Consider the following 6,000-nt stretch of genomic DNA (forward strand, 5'->3'; position numbering starts at 1 on the left):
ATGACATAATGCCAGTTATGGACAGTTGAAACAATACAGTGTCATACAGAAGAAAAGCTAAATGTCTACTGCTATGTCGTTCTCATCACAAAATCCCCAGTCTGGACTTATTTTCTGTTTATTTTTCCTGCTTGCCCACAACCTAAATATTCATATATAAATATGCTCACATTATGGACACTGTGTGGTATTTTCTTTATGTGTCATTTAACCTATTTTGCCTGTTATGTTTAAATGAACAACAACAACAAAAAATTACCAAAAAAGCAAATATTGGCTAATGTATCATATCAGTATACATGGTATCAGTTCTTGCTTTTTAAAAAATTCTCCATAGCATTTTATGAAATAGAATGTATAAACAATACATCTACAGATTCTTTTATTGATTAGCATTTAAGTTTTTTTTTTAACTCTTACAAATAACACTCCAGCAAGATTTCCAGGGCACATATCATTCTGTACAATATAAGTAGTAGCCTGGACTGTTAGATATGGAAATACTAGTTAATTGGGGCATCTTAAGAAAATGCCATGGATTATGTAGCTTAAACAGGACAATTATTTTTCCTGGAGGCTAGAAGTCTGAGATTGAGATGTAAGCTGAGTTGGTTTTTTCTAAGGCCTCTCTCCTTGTTTTATAGATGTAATGTTCTTCCTGTGTCTTCATAGTGACTACCCTTGGTATGGGATGGAGTTCCAGTTCCTGCTCTTGTAAGACACCAGTCATATTGGATTGGGGCCCACATTAATGGCCTCATTTTAATGAAATAGCCTTTGTAGTCTCCATGCCCCTAATATAATCTCTCATTATGAGTTCTTGGTGGTTAGAATTTTAACACAGGAATATTAAATACACAAACACACACACACACACAGGCAAGCTGATTTTCAGAAAACCTAGATCGTTTATCTTTCATAGCAACATTGTTGAAAAGCAAACTTGGTCTTCTCTGGCAATTCATTAGTCCCTTAAATAGATGACCACTTTATCTGTGTCTGGCAAAGGGCAGATGATCAATAAATATGTGTGGAATAAATATTTATTGGGACAAAATATTTCTTTGATAAAGTCAATCTGTGGCTTAACCAGATTGTCTTTATAAACAAATTATTTTTGATTCACAAGTCATACTTATTTATATATTAATAGGTAGAGGGTGTATACAGTGTGGCATGTAAAATTAAAGCTAATTGGTGTATCTATTACTTTGTTTACCTATAATTTTCATAGTGAGGCATTTGAAATTCACTCAGTTATTGTAAAATTTATGGTACATCATTATTGAGTATAGTCACCCTATTATCCAACAGATCTCTAACCTATTCCTCTGGCCTCTCTGAAACTTTATACTTTTGCAGCTTTAACATGGTGAGATAGCAGCATGGAACAGTCATGGGTCTGAAATGGTGCAAAAAGCTCTGTTTCTCAGAAGCAAATGAACATATGGTTCATCTGGGGCAGATTGAGAGACAGGCAACCTGAGCCTTAAACCTTTCAATTTTATTCATGTATTTATTTTATGGTACTGGGGATTGAAGCCACTGGTGCTCTACTACTAATCTACACCCTAACTCTTTTTATCTGTTTTTCAGTATTGAGGCAGGGTCTTGCTACATTGCCCAGGCTGACCTTCAACTTGCAATCCTGCTGCCTCAGCCTTCTGAGTGGCTGGAATTACAAGCATGTGCCAACATGCTGGCCCCTCACCTCTTTTCATTACTCCTTCAAAAGTGTTTATTAAGTCCTTACTATGTACAAAGCTATGTAGGCAAAGCAGTGATGGGTGAGTCCTTATGAAGTAAAGGGGACAGAGACAAGCACAGTGAATCCTAGTGTCAGGTTTCAGGGTTCAAGTCCTAGCTGTGCCACTCACAGGGGCAAATGATATAATGTCTTCATGTCTTGGTGTCTCATCCAAGAATAGAAGCTAATAACTAGCATCTGTTTCAACGATTAAAACACTAGTGCTTTTAAAGTATATAAAACACTGCTTGGCAGAGAATAAGCATTAAATAATATCAGATATTGATATTAGAAAAGAATAAATAAAATATTACAGAGAAAAACCTCCTTATACTATCTTTGCAACCTCCTGTGAATCTTCAATTCAAAGAAAAACGTATGGGTATGTGCATATGTACTTTTCCCTCACAGTGTATCTGCCACATTTACTAACATGACTTCAAAAAAAGGAATCTGGCATGTATGATGTGTGCATATAGGCCTGTGACACTCATCACATGTATGGATTAGTGTAACCACCAACACAATCAAGAAGCAGAACTGCTCCATTGCTGTGAGATTTCCCCCATGCTCTTTACAGTCAGACCTGCTCCATTCACTCCACCATCCTCAAACCTCATAACCAGTAACCTCTTTTCTCTCTCTACTAACTTTTGAGATTGTAATAAGTATTCAGTGTATGGGCCTTTCAGATTGTTTCCTTCCAATTAGCAAAATATCCTTAAGATCCACCCTGTGGTTGCATGTATCAATAGTTTATTCTTTTTTATTGCTAAGTAATACTTTGTGGCATGACTGTTTTTAACAATTCACCTGCTTTTGTTCTGGGCAATTACAAATTACACTGACATGAATAATGCTTTAGAGGTTTTTTTTGTGGTGGTAGGTATTACTAATTTTAAATACTGGTTAAGTATTGAAATTATACAATTATGAATAAAGTAAAATATGTAATTAAAATTAATTGCAAGGCTGGGTACATGTGGCACACCCCTGTAATCCCATTGGCTACAGAGGCTAAGGCAGGAGGATCACAATTTCAAAGCCAACCTCAACAATTTAGGGAAGTCCTTAGCACCTTAGGGACACCCTATCTTAAAAAAATAAAAATAAAAAAGGGGCCTGGTATGTAGCTCCTTGGTGAAAAGCCCCTGGATTCAATTGCTGATATGAAAGAAGCTGGGGAAGAAAAATTAATTTCATCTCTTTCCCATTTTATTTATTTATGTTTTATAAGTATGTTTTATTCTTTACTTGTTCCCTTTAGTTATACATGACAGTATACTTTGCCATATTTATACAAACGTGGAGTCCATCTTATTCCCATTAGCATCCCAGTCTTAGTTGTACATGATGTGGATATTCACTGCAATTTATTTATATATGTACTTAGGGAAGTTACAACCACTAGAGTATTTAGAGTTCAATGTGTACTTTACACTTATATGAGATAACACTGTGATAGACTCAGTTTGAGGACAATAACTGTGTGTTTACTTGTGGCATAGATACCATGGAAAGATGATATATACTCAGCTACTATGAACAAGAAGGTGCAGATGTGACAAAGTGTGAGACAGAGAATTCTAGAAAAGGAAAAACAAAGATTAAGGATCAAGGACTTGCCTTGTGTAAATAACTTAAGCATCTTGTGTGGCTGAAGCGGTGTCTGAATTATGGTCCTTGATCTGTCCAGCAACAGAGGTGATACCTCTTCTGGGAGCGCTGTGTGTGAAGGTGCCAGTTAAGACTGCCCAGTTGCTATGATGACACCCTGTTCCCAAGGAGGTTCTATGACAGCCATGGAATGATCAGGACCTGACCTAGAATTCAAATGCCAACTGCCCAGTAGTAGGGATTTTTGGGCACAGGGTGATAATAATAACTGGGCTGCTAGTATCGGACCTTGGTTCTGTTTGCTTTGAAGAAACACTCTCACAATAAACCCTTTTGATATATTAAATATATAATAATCATGCTGAGCTTTTTGGGATTCACTATCTCCCTAAAAGCACCAGCTTTTTCTCTATTTGTGCGTCTGTTTGTCTTTTCTTCATGCCCTTATCTTCCCTTATCCAGTATCTGAATTGACTGAAGTACCGATTGCAGCATGATAGTGCTTCAGTGGGGAATGGAGTGGTCTACAATCTTCGAATACTGTCTAGATAGCTAGATTCTCCAGTTTTATGTTGTATTCAGCTTCACAGAAACTTTGTCCAAATATTTCCATCTATCCTCTCAATGTCATGATGAGGAAAACTTATTATTGAAAATATAATCTTTAAGTGGAGTAGACTTTCACAAATAGATATTGGCCTATATTTTCATCTTGGTAATAACACTGCTCTTTGTTTGCTTAAAACTCACTGGAAATTTTAAATAATTAGTGCATATGTTTCCCTACATTACATGACTAGTCACCCTAAAACTTAGTGATTTCAAATGATAGCTATTTATTTGGAGTGATACTATAGACTGACAATTTGTGTTGGGCTCAGGTGGGTGGTCCTTCTGGTCTTGCCTGTGCTCCCTCCTGTGTTCTGCAGTCAGCTGTGGGTTGGCTAGAGACTGACTAGAATAGGATGGTCACATGGATTCTCATCTCTCAGCAGGGTAGCATGGTACTGTTGTCATGGTTGTGTTAGGGTTCTGAGAGAGAAAAGAAGAATTACCTTTTAAAACCTAGGCTTGGAAAAGCCACCCAGGATTGGTTCTGCTAGATTCTATAACCAAAGCCAGTCCTAAGTTCATTTAAGAGTTAAAAGTTTGAAAAATAAGTCACTCTCTTCAAGGAAGGATCTGTGAAGTAACATGGCACATAGTGGGGCTAACTGTTTCAGTGGGTTTCAGAGGTCTCAATCCATGGTTGGCTTTCTCTATTGTTCTTGGCTCAAGTTGAGGCAGAACATAATGGCAGAAGAACATGGTGGAGGTAAGCAGCTCAGCTTCTGATAGCCAGTACACGGAGAGGTGGAGGAAGGGGGCATAGACTAGATATAGTCCCCAAATACACATCTCCAGTGTCCTACTTTCTCCTGTTACACCAACCTGCCTACAGTTATTAACCAGTAAGTCCACTTAAATTATTAACTCAAAAAATGGATTAATCCAATGACAAGGTAACAATGCTAATGAGTACCTAAAAATATCTACCTTTGAACCTTCCCATATTGGGGATCATGCTTTCAAAATATTATTTTTTTGGAAACATTCCTGATACAATAACCCTATGGTAGGGATTCCCAAGACCATTTCTAATTTTATTTGTATGCTGAGAGGACTCAGATTTAACACGCAGTCATGTGTGGCTGTGATTTATCACAGTGAAAGGAAAAAAAAATAGCAGGGAAGAGGTGTACAGGGTCAAGTCCAAGGGAAACCAAGTACAATGTTTCAGGGGTCCTCTTCCAGTGGACTACAGGATGTGACTGATCTCTTTTACAGTGGACTGTGACTATGCATGTGAAATGCTGTCTACTAGGAATGCAACAGAGATTCAGTGCCTGAGGATTTGACTCACTTCTAGTCACATAGATATCTTCTGCTTAATCTCCACCAAAGTTTCACACTCCAGATGGAAACCAGGTTTCTTCAAAAACCATACTGTTTGCATAAAGAGTTCAAGCACAGTGAGCCATTCTTAGCAGTGGGAACCTCCCAAATCCAAGTTTCCAAATTCCAACCAAGGGTGCTACTAATAAGTCATTTCTGTATAGGTGGTATCATCTAATTTTGCAGAAAAGGAAATGGATGCTCAGAGTTCACATGACAGACTGGCAGAACTGGAGCCTCAAAGTCTCAAAGCACATGCTTTTAATTATGGGGCAATATATCACTGCACTGTGCTTACCTTCTCTGCCAGAGACATGGTCCTGCCCTTCCTAGGGAATCTTGTGGGAATAAACAATGGGTGCTAATAAAGCTAACTATGAGATTCTGTCTCTTGTGAAAGACCCATTTTAAGACATTACAAATTGTGTCACTGAGCTTGTGTGGCTAGTGAACCACTTATACTGCAGGGAGGCTGGACAACCCTTCACAGAGGATAAAAGAAGATCCTGTGATTTAGCATCCATGAAGCCAAGTGCATGGCATATGTATCCTGCTTCTGAGATCCTGAAGACTGATGTGCAACACAATTAGGTAGACATATTTCACTATACAAAACTCATCATAGGTTTAAAATTAGGCCTTTCAAGGATTAATGTCAAGATTTTCCTCAGCATTTTTTTTCATTATTATACACACATGTG

The sequence above is a fragment of the Spermophilus citellus genome (genome assembly GCF_964194105.1).
Source record: "Spermophilus citellus genome assembly, chromosome: 4".
Taxonomy (NCBI): Eukaryota; Metazoa; Chordata; class Mammalia; order Rodentia; family Sciuridae; genus Spermophilus; species Spermophilus citellus.